The sequence below is a fragment of the Jaculus jaculus genome, chromosome 1 (genome assembly GCF_020740685.1).
Source record: "Jaculus jaculus isolate mJacJac1 chromosome 1, mJacJac1.mat.Y.cur, whole genome shotgun sequence".
Classification (NCBI taxonomy): domain Eukaryota; kingdom Metazoa; phylum Chordata; class Mammalia; order Rodentia; family Dipodidae; genus Jaculus; species Jaculus jaculus.
In genome coordinates, this window is record NC_059102.1 from 206,290,679 (window position 1) to 206,313,947 (window position 23,269).

Sequence of the window (23,269 nt, forward strand, 5' to 3'; positions counted from 1 at the left end):
CAAAGAGAACATGTTTACCAAGACATGCATCCTGCTCATGGTGATTTCCTCAGTATTTGTCTTCCTAATGGAAGTACGAGTTTCAAAAGTAAACTATGGCATTTTTTAAAAGTTACCATAATAAATAAACATTAGTCTTAAACTAAACTAAAATAAAATAAAAATAAATAAAAATTCCAGTTCTGTTGGTTGCCAGTCCTCAGTGACCAACAGTTTAACATTTAGTACTTTTTTTTTTTCCTACTTTGTGTCACTGAGGAATGAAGGTAAGACTTCTGGACAAGTGCTGTAAGGTTATATAGCTTGACAGCTCAGCATTATATTTGCTTACATTATTAATTTTTTATGACATCAGCAGTAGTTAGTGTCTCCCGGGCTTTAGCAAAGCACTCAATGTGATGGTTTCCTTGGTTCATTATTTGTTGTAAATTTGAAAACAAATTTATAGCCTGAGAGGCTATTTACAATAGCCTATATTAAATAACAATTTAATTTTTGTTAATCAAATATTTTCACATAGAAACATTTATACTCTGTATGTCACAAGACATTTCTCCTTTAAAAATTGCTATATTCTCAGTGTTTTCTCTGAATTTCAGATTGTGTTAGATTATGCTAAACAAGTTTTACATATATTTAGAGAAAAGTAAGAAGAGCTCAAATCAGTACAGATTTTCATAGCATTCTTTCTTGATGTCTTTCATGAATGAGTCAATGGAATTTGACTCACTTCCATGTATCATATCAAATACCCTTTACTAATTTTAGAAAACTGGCATAGTGTGGTGGTTTGATTCAGGTGTCCCCCATAAACTTAGGTGTTCTGAATACTAGGTTCTCAGCTGATGGATATTTGGGAATTAACACCTCCTCAAAGCAGTGTGTTGTTGCGGGCAGACTTTTAGGTACTCTAGCCAGTTTCTCCTTGCCAGTATTTGGTACACTCTCCTGTTGCTATTGTCTACCTGATGTTGGTGAGGAGGTGATGGCCAGCCTCTGGTCATGGGTCATAAGATTTCTGCCAAAAATATGAACCTAACTGCAACAGTAAAGTTGGTACCAGAGGAGTGATATCATTGTTGATAGACACATGACTGTGTGGCTTTTGGCCTTTTTCAAGAAGGATTTTGGAAGGATTTGAAATTTTGGCCTAAGAGATGCCTTGCAATGCTGTAAGGACAGCTTAATGGACTATTCTTGTCAGAGATGAAAGACCCAAATGCAATAAGAACTATGGACTGGCCAGGCGTGGTGGCACACGCCTTTAATCCCAGCACTTGGGAGGCAGAGGTAGGAGGATCGCCGTGAGTTCAAGGTCACCCTGAGACTACATAGTGAATTCCAGGTCAGCCTGAGCTAGAGTGAGATCCTACCTTGAAAAACAAAAACAAAACAAAAAACAAAACAAAACAAAAAAAAAGAACTATGGACTGTGAGATTTGGCTTGTGAGGGTGAGAAAGAGCTTTGCCTGGCCTGGGATATCAGCTGTTCATGTGAGAGGATTGCTGTTACACCCATCCTGAGAATTTATGCAGGGTTGAATTTTGTAGAAACAGACTGGTGTGTGCAGAAGGATATGACACAGAAAGAAATTTGGGGCCTGAAACTTCTGCACATTCAGCTGCTATTGTATGAGAGATACAACCATGGAGATTGGGCCAGCTGATATACACTGAGATAACGGGAAGAATGAAGACTCTTTTGAAGGGGCCTTAATGTGGACGGAGTGTCCTGTTCTTCAAAGTCTGCTTTATTCCCCCTGTATTAACAAATTGGCACCCTACCTGGTATTATGGAGTATAAGAAATGCAGGAGATAGATGGTCACTGAATTTGCAACATGGTCTTGCGTTTTGGAAATGGCCATGGGCAGAGTGAAACAGGTCTGCATGGAGACCTGATGGAGCCATGAGTTTCAGTGGAGACCCAGTGGAGATGCTGGGACCATGAGATGGCTAAGAAGAGATGCTGGCCCCAGATGAAGTTTTCTAGGACTGTGAGTAGACGAGTTGGAGGGGCAGAATTGGAACTCCAAAGACTTGTCACTGGCTAAGAATTCTCAGACTTGGAGACTTGTCATTGACTAGAGTTGTTGGATTTGAAGCTACAGAGTTTGATGTTTGCCCTCTTTAAATCTTATATTGGTTGAATATTTCTTTGCTATGTCCAGTGCCATCTTTTGCAGTGTGAATATCTATTCTGTGCCATTATGTGTGGCTTTTTGTTTTTGTTTTTGGTATTATGGCTCAGCTAAAAGATCTTGGATTATGAAATGTTTGAATATCATTGGTATTGATTAAAATCTATAGGGACTTTTAAAGGTGGACTGACTACATTATACTGTATATCATGGATGGTTACCAGTTTATAGTGGCCAGGCGTAGAATGTGGTGGTTTCATCCAGGTGTTCCCCACAAACTTAGGTGTTGTGAATTTTAGGTTCCCAGATGATAGAGATTTGAGAAGTAATGCTTCCTAGAGGCAGTGTATTATTGAGGCTGGGCTAATGGGTGTTATATTATAGCCAGTTTCCCCTTGCAAGTGTCTGGTACTCTCTCCTCTTGCTGTTTTCCACTTGATGTTGGTCAGGAAGTGATGTCCACTCTTTTCTCATGCCATCATTTTCCCCTGCCATTATTGAGCTTCCCCTCAAGTCTGTAAACCAAAATAAACTTTTTTTTCCACAAGCTGCTCTTGGTCGAGTGATTTCTGCCAGCAATGTGAACTTGACTGCAACATATATATTCCCTATATTCTTTCCTTGATATATTCAGCACACAGTGAGTACTAAAATAATTGCAGAGCTGCACATTGACAACCAATATACAAAATCCACAGTCTATTTCAAGTTTTTAAAAGCAATATTCTCACCTGGCTTTAATTACTAATGACTTCATTTTGTTTACTGGCTTCCTTTGTCACAGGCTACTCCTCACTTTTGTTACTTCAGGACATTATTAATTTACAATACATTACACTTGGGCTCTGTGAATTCCTCCTGATACACACATAGCTTCTTGATGCTATGGCAGGTGATTTCTTTTCCTTGAAAATGGTTTGGCTTTCCATTACCATACAGATTACTTTTCCTAATTAAAGTGAGTAGGTTTATAAATTGGAGCTGAAAGCATTTGGCTCCTCCTTGCAACTGTGCTTTGGCATTCATTACTTGAAGTGTTCTCGCTCACATATACACTACCACCAAGCAGAGGGCAAACAAGCTTCTGAGTTAGACAGGTTATATTTAGATGAATTGTATGAAATACAAGAGACCACTTACCATTCCCTCTTTGTTTGTTGAGTAGTAAAAATGATGAGGAATAGATGATGAGACGAAATGTAAAAGTGGGAGTTGCTTATTGTAATGATTGCACTTCCAAATAAGTCTTTAAACAGTGGTGTGTAATTTCACAACATTTACATTATTTAAAAAATTTCAAGGAAAAATATGAATTTTATGATCTGTCTAAATTTTGTTACAGGAGTGGGAAGATGTCTCAGCAGTGAAAGGTGCTTGCTTGCAAAGCCTGTTGATCCAGATCCAATTCCCAAGCTACCCATGTAAACCTGATATGAAAATTACTATATAATTTGTGGCATTTAAACAGTAGGATGAGACCCTGGTACTCACACCACACACATACACATATGCAAATAAATAAATATAACCTTTATAAATTGAAAATTTTAATATATCATAGTTGTACATATTGATAGAATGCCATGTGATTCTCTGGTATAGGCATCTGTAACCTAATGTTTAAAACAGGATAAACATGTCTCCTTTATTTGTTTTTTTTTTCTTTTTTTTTAAGTATCTAAAATTTTAACAATTTGCATTAAATCACATCAATTAGTAAACATTTAATAACATGCATCTTATTGGCCAAATTATTATTTTTTAAAAAATTTTATTAGATTTTCCATGATTATAAAAAAATATCCCATGGTACTTCCCTCCCTCCCCCCCCCCCCACTTTCCCCTTTGAAATTCCATTCTCCATCATGTTTTCTTTCTTTTATCATCCTATCTTTTTTCTACATCTGTTCCCATTAGACTTCTTTCTCTCTCATAGTCCCCTTTCTACTTTCATGTCCTAGATTCTATATGAGTCAAATATATATTTGCCTTTCAGATTTTTGCTTATCATAATAATCTCCAGCTACATTCATTTTTATACAAATCTCACAGTTTCATTCTTTATAAATGAAAATATTTATATTGTATATATGTACTTCACTTTTCTTTATCAATTTTTCTATTGGTGGCTGTCAAGGATACTTCTACATTTTGGTTATTATGAATAGCAATAAACATATATGTACAAGTACATCTGTGGTATGTTGACTTAACATCATTCAGGCATATACTCATGAATAGCATAGCTAGATCATATGGTCATTGTATTTTTGTTTTTTGGGGGAACTTTCATGCTGATTTTCATAGTTGCCATACTAGTTTACATTCCCACCAGCAGTGTATAAAGATTCTTCTTTTCCAATATCTTCACTATCACTTGTTCCTATAGTTTTGTGTTACAATCATTCTGATAGAGGAGAGATGGAATTTCAAAGCAGTTTCAATTTGTATAACCCTGTTGGCTAAGGATATTGAACATTTTTGTCAAATATTTATTGTCAGTTTATACTGATCCTTGGAGAACTATCTACCCAGCCCATTTATTGATTGATGATTAGGGTTTTTGAGTATTTAATTTTTACAATTCTAGACATTAACCCACTGTTTCATATGCAGCTAGCAATGGCTTTCTTCAATTCTGTAGATTGTCTCTTTACTCAATTAATTGTTTCCTTTGATGAGAAAGCCTCTATTAATTTCATTTGTCAATTATTGTTCATATTTCCTGAACCTTGGAGTCCTTTCCAAATAGTTTTTCGTTCTACTTGCATCTTTAAATATTTTTCCTAGGTTTCCTATAATAACCTCAAAGTTTCAAGTCTTACATGTTTTTGACCCATTTGAAAATAATATTAATGCAATGAGAGATGTAGATTTAATTTCATTCATCTACATGTGGATATACAGTTTCCCAAGCATCACTTGAATGGGTTGGGTTGCCTTTTTTCCAGTGTGTTTTTTTGTACCATTGTCATAGGTGTTATTGTAGTCAGCTCAACCAGACACAGTTTATAGGAAGAAGGGTCTATGTATTGAACCACCATTCTAAAAGGAAACCAGTTTGATTATGACATATGATTTTTTAGCCTGTTCTTGAATGTGGTTTTCATGAATTTTATTGAGAATTGTTATGACTATGTTCATTAGGGAAATTGCACTATAGTTTTTGGCTGTTTTGTTATCAAATTTTGTTTTCAGGGTACTGGTTTTACAAAATAAGTTTGGTAGGGTTTCTTCCCTTCTATTTTATAGAACAATTTGAGAAACATTGGTGTTAATTGCTTAGAAGTTTGTCAGAGTTGGCAATGAATTTATCTTGTTCTAGGACTTTCTTTGTTCAAAGGCTTTTCATTACTATGTAAATCTTGTTGCTTATTATAGATCTATTTGTTTATAACCTCTTGGGTTCATTTTAGCATTTACATATGAAAGAATTTATCCACTCTTTTAGATTTTTCAGTAATATGATTTCAAGTTATTGCCTAATTATTCTCTGGATTTCAGGGGAATCATTTCTAACATGTAATTTTTAATCTCTAATTTTATTAATTTGTGTCTTCTCTAGTTAGTTTGGAGGGGTTTTCCAATTTTTATTTCAAAGAAGCAATTCTCTGTCAAGCTTTATGTTTGCAAAGAAGCAATTATCTGGTTGATACTTATTGTTTTCATCTCAATTTCATTAATTTATGCTATTATCTGTATTACTTCTTGACATCTGGCCAAAAGGCAAAGAAAGAAGGAAGAAAGGGAGGGAGGGAGAAAGTGTAGAGCAGCTTCTGACTGGGATCTTGCAAATGGGAGACTGCCAAGCATAATCATGAAGGGGATGGTCAGGTGCACTTATGATCAGTAATCTTTCCTATTGTTTATGCATTTACTAAGCCTGTATTGGACAATGTTCTCCAGAGTGTTTTTTTTTTCGTATTAATAACTTCCTTTATTTGCATACCAAGAGCCTCCTCTGGTCTCTCTTAGCTCTGTAGTCTGTGGGCTGGCAAGATTCTCACACCTTCTTAAGAATTTCCTAAATTGTGCTCCCCTAAGGTTTTGTGTTCTAATTAAGGGAAGTTTCACAAGTGTGTTGAGAATAGGGGAAGCAACCATAGCACCAAGATCTGTACCTGTGGATAACTTGACTTCATAGTTCAAAACCCCTTGAGAACCCTGCTGCAAAAATGTATGCAGTGGTGGGTGTCAAGTAGAACTCCAGAGTTGTCAGTTTATGAGGTCTGCCCCCAGTCATTGAAAGTGATACTACCTGTTCTCCATATTTTATTTCTTGATCAGGGCTACTGCTACCTGCATATACTTTTTTTAAACTTGTTAGAGTAGGGGCCTGTCAACTTTCCACAACTGCCTCCTAGGACTGCCTTTCACCTTGGAACTGTGGCACGTTAAAATTAGGTTCCTTTACTCATGATTATTCCCTGTTCTCAGGTTCCCAGTGTAGATCAGTTTTAAATAAGCTTCTTGTCAAGATTTCAGCCAGTTGCTACTCTCCAAGCCATAGAGAGTAACAAAATGGAATTCTCTTCCACTGCTGACCTGTTTGCTGGAAAAATCTCTGCTTCTCCAAACCTACAACTGGATGTGAGACTCATGAGAACTCTCAGCTTGTCTTGTGGGAAAGGTGGTGTCTGTTCCTTCATTACCCATGTCTGTTCATTAGGACTGTCTGCCTTACCTTTTGAAGGAGACTTCTGCTTCCTCTTCCCCTACTGGGTAGCTATATGGCTGGTACTGTGTTAAGCTCAGCTTGCTTCTTTTCTTGGTTTGCCCTTTAGCTCTGTACATTTGAGCTATCCTAACTTTGTGAATCCAAATCTTCAAAGCCCTTTCTTGGGAATATAATGAATAAAGTCCATTTTCCTTATGCTAATTCTTCTTCATTGGGTCACCAACCTTTGTCATTTCTTTATAAAAAAAATAAAGCAGTAAAATTTCGTGTTCTATTTTTTTCTTAAACATGAAATTTATTATAATTATCTATAGTCATCCTAAATATAACAGACTACCCAAAATTCTTTCTCCTGTGTAACTAAAATTTAGTACACATCAGTCAGCCTTTCATCATCTCTACTGTCATATTATACTCCCAACCTCTAATAATGACCACTATTCTACGCTCAACGTTTTTAGATTCCACATATGCATGAGATTATGTGACAACCGTTTTTATGAGCCTGAATTATTTAATTTTACACAACTACCTTTAGTACTTGAATTCTTTTAAATATGACTAGTTTAATTGAATGCCAACTTTGTAACATTTTACTAAAATATGATATTTATTGAGAAAAATAAATTCTCTAAAGATTATCTGCTGGAAGATAGCAGTGTGTAGAATTCCTTCTTTCCTATTCATACAACCCATATCACTAGTTAATACTTACATTTTCCTTTGAGTAGTTAAACCTCTTTCTTTAAAGAACTCTAGGGATCCTTGAAAAACATCTTAGAGCTATCACATCACATTACAAATAATTTCCATAATTTAATCACAATCTAATCTTTTTATTTTATAGATGAGGAAATTGACAAGCAGTTATCAGAACAATTGTTCTCGTAGGTAAAGTGATAATCTGAGTCTCCCACCTAGCAGCACCATGCTCTTTGTTTTCTTTAAGCTAACTTCCACTCCAGTTTTCATTATCCTGCCAATCCCACATGTGTGAACACACATGTGACTGTGAGCAAGCAGTCAGAAGTGGAGATGAATATTTATATACACAGACAACAGGTAAATGGGGGCAACAGATGAAAAGGCAAATGACACTGTGAGCATTCTAATATTTTAGCATGAAACAAAAATGCACATAGACAGTGCTTTTTTGAGGTTCATTCTCTTTTTGAATAATCATGCTTCCAAGAAAATGGCTATATTAAATAATATAGATCCCAAATAAGACTATGCTATTTTGCCATTGATAGTTTATACCCAGCAATCTCAGAATATCACTGTGTCATAAATATTTCAAGATTGTATACTTCCAAAAACTATGTTTGACTAGTTGCTTTTTTTCTTGAGAAATTGATAAGTTTTTATCATTGTAAACATCTACAGTGATGAGCACTTGAAATAAAATGAGAAATGATATCGCTTTTATATTGTTTTATATTATTATTATAATATAGTTCAAATACATTACTGCATATGGGTATTACTGTGTTCATATAGCTTTGGACTATCAACCCTACATAATACAAAACTACTGTAACAATCCTACAAAGTGAACACATATACAATAATTGTATATCCCCAGTCTCCGAACCACTTCCTGCACTTATATTTACAAGGTCTGTGGACTGTATATGAATACATCAGAAAATATCTGACCATTTAAACCTGGCTTTTTCAACTTTTTTATTGACAACTTCCATAATTATAGACAATAAACCATGAAAATTCCCTCTCCTCCTCCACTTTCTTCTTCACAAATCCATTTTCCATCATATACCCTCCATCTCTCAAATAGTCTTTCTTTTATTTTGATGTCATCATCTTTTCCTCCTATTACGAGGGTCTTGTGATGGTACTTCCAGGCTTGTCATGGATATCGAGGCTAATTTCTTTCTGAATGACAGCATTATAAGCAGTCTTACCCTTCCTTTGGCTCTTACATTCTTTCTGACTCCTGTTTGGCAATGGACCCTGAGCCTTGGAAAGTATGATAGAGATGTTTCAGTGCTGTCACTTCTTCTCAGCATTATGGTGTCTTTTGGGTCATCCCCATGTTCACTGCCATTTGCAAAGATAAACTTCTCTAACCAAAAGTGAGAGTAGCATTAATATATGGGTATGAACATTTTTAAAAAAGTGCTTAAAGGCAGTTTGGCAGACTTAATATTTGCATTTATCCAGACAAGAGCAGGTATTACACTTCTATGGCTCCCCTGCCATAGACTTTTGATTAGTTTTCTAGCACAAGGCATGTATTCCCTCGAATGGAGTGGGCCTCCAGTCCAATTAGGGAGCATTTGGTTTTCCCCATACCAAACTTGCTGGTATTACACTCATTTGATAATTTGGCCTAGCTGGCCAAACTTAAGGTATGTAGTGTCCACTCTTCACTGCTAAGGATTTTTTTCTCCCATAGGTCTGCATGAAGTGTAGCTTTTTCCAGCTTTCTGTCAGCTGTTCTACATGAAGGAGGTTTTCAGCTCAGCTCCAGCTCAATTTCTCAGTGAACACATAGCCAAGGTGTGGTGGTTTGAATAGTTGGCTCCCAGTATATTCAGTTTTTTTTTAATTTGTTTGTAGTTTACATCTGCAGCCACCTGGCAGGAGGCAATGTCACTGGGTGGATCTTAAGGTGTGGTGGTGGGTTTCAGGTTTCAATAGAAAGATACGCAAAGTGTGCCTAGCTGGAGTTCCTGAAGTGTTCTGTGCTGTGTGTCTTTTGGCTTGTATTTCTCTCTCTTTCTCTGTTTGGGCCTGTGAAGGCAGGCCAGCTTCTTCTGCCATTGTGGAACTTCCCCTGGATCTGTAAGGTTCAATAAATATCCCTTCCTCCATAACTGTGCCTGGTCTGGAAGTTCATCCCAGTGAACCTGAAGCTGTCTGCTACACAAGACATGTTAAGTCTTCAGCAGTACAGTCTTACCATCTATTTCTGGTGGGATACCAAGAACCTTGACAATGGCCTGTAGTGTTTTGAGGGTGTCAGGGACCTCCTTGGCCAACAACTCATTGGAAGGTATCCCATTCCTGGCAATGAAATTTTTTTTTTAGTAACAGTCTATCTGTGTGAACGATTATCCAAAAAAGCAGGTTTTCATATGGCTCATTCATAACATCTTTAATTTTGTTTAACCCTACTCCACCATTCTTTTTACTCAGTCTCTTCCCGTGACCTCACTTAGACTATTGCACCCCTGGTAATTTGTTCATGTACTTAAGTATATGGAGTACCATCTCCTTAAATCCTGCGCTCTCCTCCTCCCTTATAGCTCCTTTATCTTACTGGCTTCTTTTCCAGATTTTTATTTCAACTCACATATAAGTCTAAACACTTGTAGCTAAGATCAACATATGAGAGAAAACATGCCACACTTGTCTTTCTGTGCCTGGGTTATGTCACTTAGTATAACCCTTTCCAGATGGATTTTTTTTTTTTTAATCTTAGCACAATGTTTGTGATCATGCTTTAAATCCTTAAAAAAACCCTTGAAGCTTTATACCTTGTTTAATGTTTGCATCATTGTTACTGTAGCGGATATCTTCTGGTCACTGGGGTGAAACTTCAGTACAGACACAGTTATGAAAGGAAGAGAATTTATTGATGTTTACAGATTCAGGGTAAGTTCTATAATGGCAGAAGAAGTTGGTCCCCTTTCACAGATCGAAACATAAAGAGAAAAGTAACTACCACTAGCCCAAGCGAATAAGCACACTTCAGAAGCTCCAGGTAAAGGTCAAGCACATTGTACATCTTTAGACTGTAATTCCCCAAACATACCTTAGGGCTAGGCCCTAGGAGCCACCAATAGTGACACCTCCTCTAGCCAGGTAGAGGGTATCTAAGGTTTTAATAAAGCCTGATCTATTGGGGGACATGCATTCAAGCCAAAACAAAAACATTTTATCATTTGAAAGAAATAACTTTCTATCACAAACATGATATAAATTTGCTGGATTGATATTATAATCTCAGATTATCTATGTCATAATTTCTTCCCTATAGTATGTGATATTGAGAATTTTGAATATTAAATAGAAATCTTAAAATTAGAGAGAGAAAAAATTAAAAATGCCTTCAGTTCTTTGACTCAAATCAGTGTATTTTGTGTTCAAAGGAAAATATTCTATATAAATATTTTTTTGAGACATCTTGGCTGTGTTACCCAGGCAGAACTCAAACTCCTGAGCTCCAGTGATGCTTCTGCCTTAGAAACTTCAGAGGGGACTACAGATATAAACACTGCACCCAGCTTTGGCAATTTAATTTTAACTAATTGTATTGGATAAGGTCGCCATCAAGTCTCTTTATGAAATAATACTGTTTCTGTAACATTTATATATTTATTTATTTCCTAGAATTATAAACAGACTTTAAACAGGGTACATATTTTTATGTTTGGTTACATGTCATAGCAGTAAATTAGAATTTAAGAGAAAAATGGAGGATTTAAAAAAGCTTTCTATCACTAAAGTTTTATGCAAGAGAATAAAAATAAACAAATACGCACATACACATATATACACATACCTATGGAATATCTTTTGACAAGCACACTGATAATAAGTCCTAACTTTTCATAAAACTAAACATAAGTTTTATTCTCAGATTTGCATATAAACATGAAGAGATAATTAAGAGTGCTGCTTTCTTGGTGAACCTGATATCAGCACAAGGGTGATGGAGATAGACATTGAGGACACTCACCACCTACCAAACCAGATATCCAGAGGCTCTTAAGAACCCATTACTGAAGTAGACTTAAAACGACCCTAACATTGCTTATGAAAATTCAGATAAGAGGGGCAGAAAGATTGTTAGAGCCACAAGTTGCAGCATTATGCACAGAGGCATTACTTCTTCCCTGTAATTGACCACTATCCCCACAATGCATGACCCACAATGCCCCATGACCAGCATCACCAATGAGGAAGGTCCTTTTGGAGAAGGAGCATGGATGAGGGAAAGAATGGTACCAACATGTGCTGTTTATATACTGGGTATGTCTGTAACTAATAAAAAGTAGAATCAATCTAAATTATACTATTCTCTCCTCTCTGTTTGAAAATTTTTATTCAACCATGCCCAAGACATTACAAGTATATCCTAAACTTGAATAAACAAATGAAATCTTTGTATGCAAGTAAGCCACAAAATAGCATTTACTGCAACAATACATTATTACAGCAATGTTGTATGTTTTTTATCTTGAAACATTGATTTGGCTTTCTGCTCACTCTAGTATGCACATATGCTGACACAAGATTTATCACTGATCTTTAAATTGCTGAGCATGATGGAGCAATTATGATTATGAGGATAATGATTGTGTTTTATTATCTTATTTAGCTAATTTTAGGATTGTTTAAAAGTTTTAGTGATAAAATTCTAATTGAAACTTATGAAAGACTACAAAGCATTAATGCCTATCAATATTTATCAAAGAAATATATCTCATGCAATGGGTATTTTAATTAATTAATTAAATTTTATTATTAGATATGGACATATTTTTATGTAAATATCACATGTGGGTACCATCCTTCCCTCCTCCCTGCCTCTTTTCTGAAGAGGTCTTCCTCATTGGGGATGCAGGTCAACCCCATGGGGATTGTGGTTCATGCATTATGGGGGCAGCAGTCAGTTATAGGGGAAAGGCCATGTCTCTGTGCAAAATGTCCCAATTTGTGGCTCTAACAATCTTTCTGTACCCTCTTCGGCAAAATTCTTTGAGCCATGCTGGGAGTAGTTTAAGTCTAGTTCATTGGTGGTCACTTAGGAGTATACGGATCTCTGGTTTGATAGATGTTGAGTGTCCTCAGTATCTTTCTACATCACTCTTGTGCTGATATCAGCTTAACTAAGAAAGCAGCACTCTTGCTCATTTCCCCAATTCCTCTGTGGTTTCAGCTGGGCCCAGGGTGGAGTGCACTGGGTCATTTATTCCCTTTAGATCTGATATGGTGATATTGCCAGAGATGTTTTTTTTTTATGGTGAGGATATATTTGGATATCTGAGGCCTTCTGCCATTCCATATGAATTTTGAGATCATTCTTTCAAACTCTGTGAAGAATGATGCTGGCATTTTTATTGGTATTGCATTAAATCTGTAATTGCTTATGGTAGAATTGCCATTTTCACAATATTAATTCTACCTCTGCAGGAGAATGGGAGGCCTTTCCATCTTCTCAAGTCCTCCTCTATTTCTTTCTTGAGTATTTTTATGTTTTCATTATAGACTTTTTTCACCTCCTTTGTTAGTATTATTCCAAGGTATTTATTTATTTATTTGTTATTGAAAATAGGACAGCCTCACTGATTTCTTTCTCTGTAAATTGATGAGTAGGAATTGGCCTTCTTAGCCTTTTTTTTTTTTATTACATTTGGTTTGAAGTAAGATATTACTATAGCAATACCCACTTGTTTTTTATTTCCATTTGCTTGCAATATCATTTTCTAAGCTTTCACCCTGAGGATGTGTCTATCTTTAGTGGTGAAGTAGGTTTCTTGAAGACAGCAGATAGAAGGGTCAAGTTTTTTGATTCATCCTAATAACATGTGTCTTTTCATGGGTGAGTTAAAACCATTAATATTTAAGGTTATTACTGAGTGGTTGGAATTAATCCCTGCCATGATAAGGTGTTTTATGGGGTTGGGTGCTTACTTGTGTTATATACTATTTTGAGGCTGGGTTTGTTTTTGTTATTGTGATCATGTTGTTGGCTCTTGAGATTGGTTGGTTGACTATTCTGTATGGAGTATTCCCTCAAGTATTCTCTGTAGGTTTGGCTTTGTGTTCACATAATCATAGAGTTGACTTTTTTTATGAAGTTTTCCTTTCACCATCTATTATCAGGGATACTTTTGCTTGGAAAAGTATCTTGGGTTGGGAGCCATAGTTTTTCAGACTTTGAAGTGTTCCATTCGAGGTCCTTCTGCTTTCAGGGTTTTCATTGAGAAATCTGATGTTATTCTAATGGGATTGCCTTTGTATATTGTGAATTACTTCTCTCTTGCTGCATTTAACACTCTCTGTTTTCGTTGTAAAGGGTTTTAACTGTGATGTGTCTTGGACAGTTTCTTCTTTGGTCCTGCCTGTTTGGTGTTCTGTGGGCTTCTTGTATTTGGATGGGCTCTCTTTTGCAAGATTCAGAAAATTTTCTTCAATACTTTTGTTGAGTATGTTTTTTATGGTTCTGGTCTGGATTTCCTCTCTTTCTGGTATACCCATGATCCAGATGTTCAGTCATTTTACAGTGTCCCACAGTTCCCTCATATTCTGTTCACTTGATTTTTTTTTTAATTTTTATTAACATTTTCCATGATTATAAAATATATCCCATGGTAATTCCCTCTCACTTGATTTTTTGAACTTAGCAAAATTTTTGACTTTTTGATCAATTTCTTATGTCTTATCTTCCAGGGAGGAGTTCTGTCTTCCATATGAGTATCTCTGATGATGAGTGGTTCTAGAGAGGTTTTTATAAATTCTATTTGATTTTGTTTTCTGTTGTGTTATTTTTTTTACCATGTCCATCTCTTTTTTGAGGTATGATTTCAGTTTGAATTACTATTTTATTGATGTTTCCTGTAATTCATTCTTGCAGTTGATCAAGTCTTCATTAAGCTTAATCAACTAGTTGTTGAGGTCTTCTATTTCTTGACTTACCTTCAATTTATTCATATATCTTTGGAGGTTTCTAACATTTTCTTCAATCAAGTTAAGGTTACTGTCAAAGCCTGAATGCTCTAGGAGATGATTCTGTTCAATTTTGTTGATATGATTGTTGGTTCTTTGATAGTTTGCTTCAAGTTCAGAGATTTTTTTTTTTAATCAGGGTCTCATTGGTTGTTGTGTTTTCATTTTAGGAATGTATTTCTGTTGATTTCTCTAAGATTTCATTGGAAGCTTCCATAGTAGGAGTAGGCATCCTTGGTGGCTATCTCTCAGTTTTCTAAATTTTGTTGGCTTTTTTGCATTGTTGTCTACCCATTTAGGAAGACTGTATTTTATTGAGGAGGGAGCAAGTTTTTGTCCTTTGGCCTGTTCACCCTCTGACTTGGGTGAACAAGGATGTTGGCACCTAGAGGCCAGCCAAGATACCAGGCAAAGGCCTGATTCCACAGCTCACACAGGGGCTAGATCTCCCTGAGCAAGGCACAATGGGACCTACCAGAACCAGGGGCTAGGAGGAACAAGGGAACAGGGATCTTGCCTAGTTCATGCTGTGTCCTCCAGGACACAGACCAATGTAGGCAACACAGACCTGGGAGGTGGGAAGAGTCCAGTAATAGATCCAACCTACTAACTCCAGGCTGTAGCATCTGCCTGAAAACTGTACAAATAACTCAGACCTGGGTGAAGGTGAGAGGAGCTCAGAAATGGCTCAGGCCCACTCACTTCAGACAGCTATGCCTGCCCACACAGATAGCACAAGGAACTCAGACCCAAGAAGTGGGATGAGCCCAGAAATGGGTCTGGCCTACTCACTCCAGACCTCTGTGCCTGCCCACACACTGTCTATGTAAGGAACTCTGCAACTGGTATTTTTTATAGTGTCTTTTTTTTTTTTTTTTTGAGGATGGGCACACTCTAGCCCATGTTGTCCTAGAACTCACTTTGTGGTCCCAGGCCGGCCTCAAACTCATGGTGGTCTTCCTACCTCTGCCTCCCAAATGCTGGGATTAAAGTCTTGTGCCACCAAGACTTGTTAATTGTTATTTCTTTGTTACAACTATGTAGGCTTTCAGTTAGTTTGTTACTCATAATTGTAGAAATTCAAAGCTATAATTTACTAAGTGATCATATAGCTTTAGAGATGACGATATGCACCATTAATGACAAGCCTATATCTATTTTATTTTTCATATTTTTGTGCCTGAAAATAATCTAGTTATTTGAATGACCTGTTCAATATCAAATAATATCCCTGACATGTAGTCATAGTTTCCATAAATCAAAATATATTGAATTCTACTTCCTAATTCATGTGTACTCAAATTTCTCCTTCTCACTCCCATTTTAGGTTGAATTCAAATTCAACACATATTGAAAACACTGAGTGAAAGAAAAAAGATAGTATGGTATGGTTTGTATGTATTGGGATTCCTCACTTTATAAGTATATAGGCACATCTAAGTATCTTTAAAATCATGGAAACCTTAATGTTGCTATATAATTGGATTTTTTTTCTAGTTGTTCCACAATATTGTGATGTTGAATACATATCAATTTCTAAAGCCTTCATCTCCTCATTTGTAAGTGAGATAATTATAAGTTATATTTTATACAAAACATTGATGGCTGTTGGTAGCTAATGTTATTTACTTTGTATTTTTATGAAATAGAGTGTTCTAGGATGCCATGATGCTTCCTATTTGTTTTGTATTACATTTCTACATTGTATAATAACAATTTATTATCTGTACCTGAGAAAACAGGAATAAGTAAATGATAGAGAAGATTCATAGTTTTAACTCCTCTTCACTTTCCCCAATGTATTCATATTTCTATGTAATTCTAGGTTGAAGCCTGTATGGTTTCTACCCACAACAAATTTCTCACAAAAACTGGCAATGATTCAAGAAAGATACAGCGAGTTTATTCTCTGTGCTAGTTGTAGGACATACAGAAATAAATAATTCAAAATTCCTGTCCTTGTAGTCTTGTTGGTAGAAAAAAATGAAACTAACAATTTTACTCAAAAGGTAAGAGTGATGGTCAAAGTAGTCCTTGATACAAACATTATATACAGATGTTTTTACATGGGAAATGATCTCAGGGTAAAAGTCAGGAGTGCTAGCAATGACACAGGGAAGAGAGTTTTCTTGCACAAGGAATTCAGCTGGTCTCTGACAGACTAGCAAAATCATCTGCTAATGCTATCTGGGGAATATTATGAAATGTGCCTCAGAAGTAGTACCTACTGCCTATCATTTATTCATTGGTCATGAGTGGCCCTATGGCAGGGCTGGAGGGCTAGCTTAGTCGTTAAGACACTTGCCTCCAAAGTCAAAGGACCCAGGTTCAATTCCTCAGGACCCAAGTAAGCCAGATGCACAAAGTGGTGCATGCCTCAGGAGTTTATTTGCAGTGTATCTCTCTACCTGCCTCTTTCTTATGCTCAAATAAATAAATAAAAATAAAAATATCACACAAGAGTGGCCCTATGGCTTTGAATCCCTTGCATATTCAACTTCTGCAAGACTACCTGTTTTTATAGGTAACTCAAGCCATGGCAGCAGAAAATTAGAATGGCCTGGTATGGCATATCTCCCTTATAATCCCAGTATTTGAGAGATAGAAGGAAGAAGATCATGAATTGGATACCATATTTGGCTATATACTAAGCACTTTTCTTAAAAACAAAAGCAAATAACACATAAAACAAAAATAAAAATTAAATGGAGGAGAATGTCCTAACATTCCGACTTTTCTATCCTTGGATTCCTTTCATCATACCTCAACTTCTCAAAATGTGGGTCACAATGGGTTATGAAACTGATCTAATGGATCATGAAACATTTGGCAATGTTAAAAAGTTTTTAAATATATAACAATCACAGATTAATCCCAAGTGCAATGCATGATTAATATGAAGTGTTTTGGCAGCATTGATTTGTGCCTTATCGTATGGTTTTCTTACAGCCTCCATTCTGAGCACACAACATACATTCTTTGCACTGTGCATGGTGTCAGACGATGCAATGCTAACAAATGTTGCCTGAAACAACATGGGTCAGATTTGACACTACTGTGAGTTATGAATTACAGTGTTTTATTTTACTTTACATGTAAAGTTTTCTGTTGTCCTAGAAACATGCTTTGCTTATGGAAACTAAGTCTTTTAATATTTTCCTATATCTTTCCTTAGCATGTAAGTATCAAATTACTGTATACTTGTAGTGTATTGTGTTTGAATGTTTGAGGTTAAAAATGCTATTCAGTTGTAGACATGAGTTTAGACCCAGATCCTAAGGAGAGAACCACCCAGCTATGGGGCCCATAGCTAGAGCTGGGAAACAACTCAGAACCATATCCAAACATAAACCCTCTCTCCATTATCAAGCTACCATCAATCATGGGCTATAAGAGAGCCTACACCTATTAAATTCTCTATATAAAAAAGTAAGAGTTATTTAATTTGTCTCGGAGCTAACTTACTCTCCGTTGGAGAGTCTGCTTCTCTTTTTCAGATAGATGTAGATCCTAAGGAGAGAGCTACCCCATCATACCTCAAAAGGGCCCCAGCTGAAGCTAAGAAAAATTGGCAAAACAAGAAAGGGTGATTTTTCCTGATGAACCGGATACCAGCAAAAGGGGAAAGGAGATCAACACAGAGAAAAATCAACTCCTACCAATTCAGAGAGCCAGAGACCCAGAGGCCCCTAACAACTCATCACAGAAGCAGACCAAAAATGAACCCAACATGGCTCAGGGAAATTTTGCGGAAGAGGGGGCAGAAAGAATGTCAGAGCCACACATTGTGTCATGATACACAGAGATATTTCTCTTACCCATAACTCAGGGGTAACTCCACAATGCATAACCCATATACCTCAACAAGGAGGGGCCAGGAGGAGGGGGGGAGGACATGAAGGAGGCTAACAATAGTACCAACTTGGCTGTATTCCCTGAGTACAAACCTAATTAATAAAAAAAATTTACCCAAAATTTAATTGATTTACAGCTATGAGATTTACAGTACTTATGACTACTATATTAACAAGCATATCCATTAATGTACAAATTTACTTTTATTTTTAATAAAATGGATAATTATATCAAAGAATTATTTTTAAATGAATTTTTATACTTATCAGAAAATGTTTGCTTTATATGACTATTTTAAATATTCTCTTTCTTTCTTTCTTATTTCCTTCGTTTTTGACAGAGAAAGAGGGAGAGAGAGAAAGAGGTATAAACTCTATTTCCTCCCAATCAGGATCTATTTCCTTATTCCCACTGGAAAAAAGCACTTATCTAGGATACAGGACTGTGTAACACTAAGGAAGATGTGCAGCATCATGTCAAAATGGTTTATCTCCATGAAATTGGGTGAAGCTCAGCTAACTTAGTTTGAGAAGTTATTTGGATTTTAGGTTGCATAAAAGAGAGGCAATGGGTGAAAAAGATAAGAGTTGTTGAAAACCAATACAAAGATGTATCTACAAGTGGACTGGAGAGATTATTCAGTGGTTAAAGTGTTAATGGCACTTGCTTGCAAAGCCTTATGGCCCAGATTCAATTTCCCAGTTGCCCACATAAATTTAGCCATGTGTACAAATTGGCACGTGCATCTGTAGTTTGTTTGCAGTGGCAAGAGGCTCTGACATACCCCTTCCCTCTCATTGTCACTTTTAGCTTGCAAATAAATAAATAAAAATATTTTAAAATATTTAAAAACAAAGATTTATCAACAAATAAGATATTGCCATAGAAAACAAGTGCTTAACCTTGTAATACCATATGTAAAGCTTTGTGACAGACTCAAAAATGTGATAACCTAGTGAAGCATCTACCTATCTGAGGGTCCCTGATGGTTAAAAAGTGCTTCATAGCATTTCCCCTACAGTTGTGAGTGAATCTGAGGTAAGATGTAAGAAGTATATCAGACAGTCTGACTAGAAATATTTCCCAGTGCATCTGCATAAAGATTTATAGACGTGTACAGAGATGTTTGTGAGTGCTGTAACAGCTTTATGTTATTCTGTTACCATTTCCCTCTCTTTCTCTTTCCCTATACTTTCTCTGTATATTTCTCATCATTTATTTTTTATGCACGTTCCATAGGTGCTTGTTATGTCTTCAAAATATGTGAATCCCTTGAGGCCCATAGCAGTTACTTCTTCCTTCCTGGGATAAAGCACAGGAATCAGCTTGGGGAAGCAAAGGGTTTGTCTTAGGCTTACAGAATCCAGGTGAAATTTCACCATAGTAGGGAAAACATGACAAGAGCAGTAAACAAGGTGTCATATCTCTTCCTCATCAGCAGAGAGGAAGTAGAGACAAGCAGGGCTGAACTATAAAATCCAACGGCCTGCTCACAGTAACATACCTCCTCTAGCAAGGCTCTACCTCTCAAAGGCTGGGGATTAAGTATGGGGCCTAATAAAAAATATGTTAGTCTCTAGGGGTCATTTTTCATTCAGACACCATAAGGACTAAGTCTACATTGAGCTTATTTCAAATCCTAAGATGATTCATCAATGGGCTATTGTTCATAATAGTAACATAAGTGATAATTAAGTGTAAGTATTTTGCCAATTTTAAAAATATATGACTTCTGAAATAACTGGTTTAAGGAAAAAAATGAAGTATATATTTCCTAGTAGAGGAGATAGTTGAATTGAAAAATCACAATAGGATAATTTGTTTTACATTTCATTTAGATATGCATTGTATTTATTTGATATTAGCTTATATTCCTAATATTTTAAAGTATTTTTATTTATTTGTTAGAGAGAAAGATAGAGAAAGAAAATGAGAATGAATGAATGAATGAACGAATATAGGCACTCCAGAGCCTCTTGCCACTGCAAACACATTCCAGAAACTTGTGCCACATTGTGCATCTAGCTGTATGTGGGTACGAGAGAAATGAATTTTGGTCAGGCCAGCTGGCTCTGCAATAAACCACCTTCAACTGCTGAGCCATCTCCCTAGCCCTATTCCTAATATTTTAATGGAATTACTTTTTCTTTGTTTATATTAACTGATAATAGTACATACTTAATTTTGTGTTTATGAAAGCAGAAATATTAAATAAGCCTACTACCATCCAACCATGATAATAGTGAAGAGTTTGGGAGGATGATAGACTTAATTCTCATTATTACATGAAAGGAAAAGAAGTTGTGATGGTTAAAACCAGCACCATTTATCTGCATGTTTAAAAATGAATGGACTCATATAATAATAACATGTTACATTCATATGCACTCAAAAAACTTTGGTTCAAGTGATATTAAATCCTATACAGACCTTTCCATTTTTCCTTTTTGTTGTTGTTGAATATATGTGGTGTGCGAGTGTGTGTTTGTATTTCTATGAGTTTGGACACATGTCCACGTTCATGCTGAGGAAAGGTGTCAACATCTGGTTCCTTCCTGTATCACTGTTGCCTTGTTCTTTGAGACAAGGTCTCTTGCTGAACATGTAGCACACTGTTAAGCTAGCTAGCTGGAAAGTGGGACTCTCTTGATCCACCTCTCCAGCACTGAGATTCCAGACATATATTATTTGATATGAGAATTTAGGATTTGAATTCAGATCCTTGTTGCACAAACACTTCATCCATGGAACCATCTTCTCAGCCTTGATATAGTTTATTTCATAAACTGAGAGTAGACTTTTCAGAAATAATACCCAGTATTAGTAATAGGAAGAACGTATTTGATTTTTAAAGTCTCCAGGAGGATGATGTGTTCCTGAATCACTATGACCACATACAACTCCTATTCCTTTTCTGTTTTACATGTGGGTAGAGGTAAAAGCAGACCCAATGAAGACTAACTTTTAGATACTCAAGCTGTCATTTTCATGAATGGTCACCACTACAGTTTTTAGAATGTTTGATTAAATATAAAATAGAAACAAGAATGTAGCTCTAATTAAATTAGATAATATCTCTTAAAAGCTACCATTCAGATGTTTTTGATTAAAAATGTTATTTTTGTTAGTGAATAACACACTATTATTCCTAAAATGATTACATTTTTTCTCCTTTATTTTATTACCTGAAAATATTGACTGATACAAATCCTTAATAATCTTCAGAAGTATAAGGAGGCCTTTATACCAAAAAGGTTGAGAACTTCTGGATTATGTCACTAATTTCTCAATAATCAGAGGAGAAAAATAATGCAGAAAGAATGAGAAATCATGCTGCTTGGGAAGTTCTTCCAAGACCTTTTGGAGAAATAGTAATGTATAGAGAAATTGTTATGGAATTAAAGACATATATTTTCTTATTTATTTATTTGAGAGAGAAAGTGAAAGGGAGACACACAGAGAGAATGAATGTGTCAGGGCCTCTTTCCACTTCAAACAAACTCCAAATGCATGTGTCAATTTGTACATCTGGTTTAATGTGGATACTGGAGCTTCCAGGATGCTGAACCATCTCTCCAGCTCAGATTTTTTTTGAAAAGTGGAGCAAAGGAGGTTTATTGACAAAAAGGTGAAAAAGCATCAGTGTATCAGTTTAGGACAAATATGGTTAGGATTTTAGCAGGCATCCAAAAAAGACAAAAAAGAAGAAGAAGAGGAGGAGGAAGAGAGGAAGAGGAGGAGGAGGAAGAGGAGGAAAAAGAGGAAGAGGAAGAAGAGGAAGAAGAAGAGGAGGAAGAGGAAGAAGAAGAAGAGGAAGAGGAAGAAGAGGAAGAAGAAGAGGAAGAAGAAGGAGAAGAAGGAGAAGAAGAAGAAGACTACGACGACTTTCAGGCCTTGGAGGATGATTCAGGAAACCCTGCTAGATGGAGTTAGATTATAGGACCATCAGAGGGCAATCGACTCTCAAGGAGAAGGTATAAAATTATATAAATTTCCAAGATTAATAGAACTAGATATAACATATTTCACCATGAAGATCCAGGGACTAATTTTAAAGATGTTCAACAAAGCAACAGATGGTGTCTAACGTGGCTTGGATCTGATTTTGTAGATCTTGTAAAGCAAAGGCATATTTAGCAGTATTTCTGAAGTCTACATACTTACAATGTTATTTATAGAACTGAGAAAGGCAGGAGAGTCCTTTAACCTGCCCATATTCAGCATTAAGTGGGCTATACAGGCTGAATCATTTTGTCTCAAAACGAGGCAAAAGGGAGTCTAGTGTAGTTTTTTATTTTGGTTTATATTAGTACAAATAATTTTACTCTTTGCTTACCTGCTGGATATTTATGACCAAGTTAGCTAGCCAAAATTTTAACTATATCTTAAGGTCAGATGAGGCACTTATGAAATTACTTGTAGGGATCTGGAAAGAACCTCCTGGTTCCTTTAGTCTTTATGTACCATTTGTCACCTGATGGGATGGGTCAAATTGGAAGTATTGAGGATCTTTTCCTGTCTTGACCCTCCTCTTGTAGAGTTCACTCTGGCTGGAGTTCAGCTTCTGTCATCAAGAGATCAGGTAACACACCAGAGCTGGAGGACCATTAGAGGTGTCCTATTGTTTGTTGTTTACTGCCCCCCCCCCCATCTGAAGGCAGCAACCAAATTATTGGCTCTTTTTTTTTTTTTTCCCCTGTACCTTCATTGGCTTTGGCTTCCAAGTATGGTTATTGAACACCCAGAAGTTCAGTTATAACAGTCTTGAAGGAAATCATACATACAGAATAGATTTTTGTCTTTAGCAAAATAGATCTAGCTAAAGGATAGTATAAAAGTTTAAACTGCCAGTGACTAATCATTTTGTCTCATGTTCTTAAATTCCCTGTTGATAC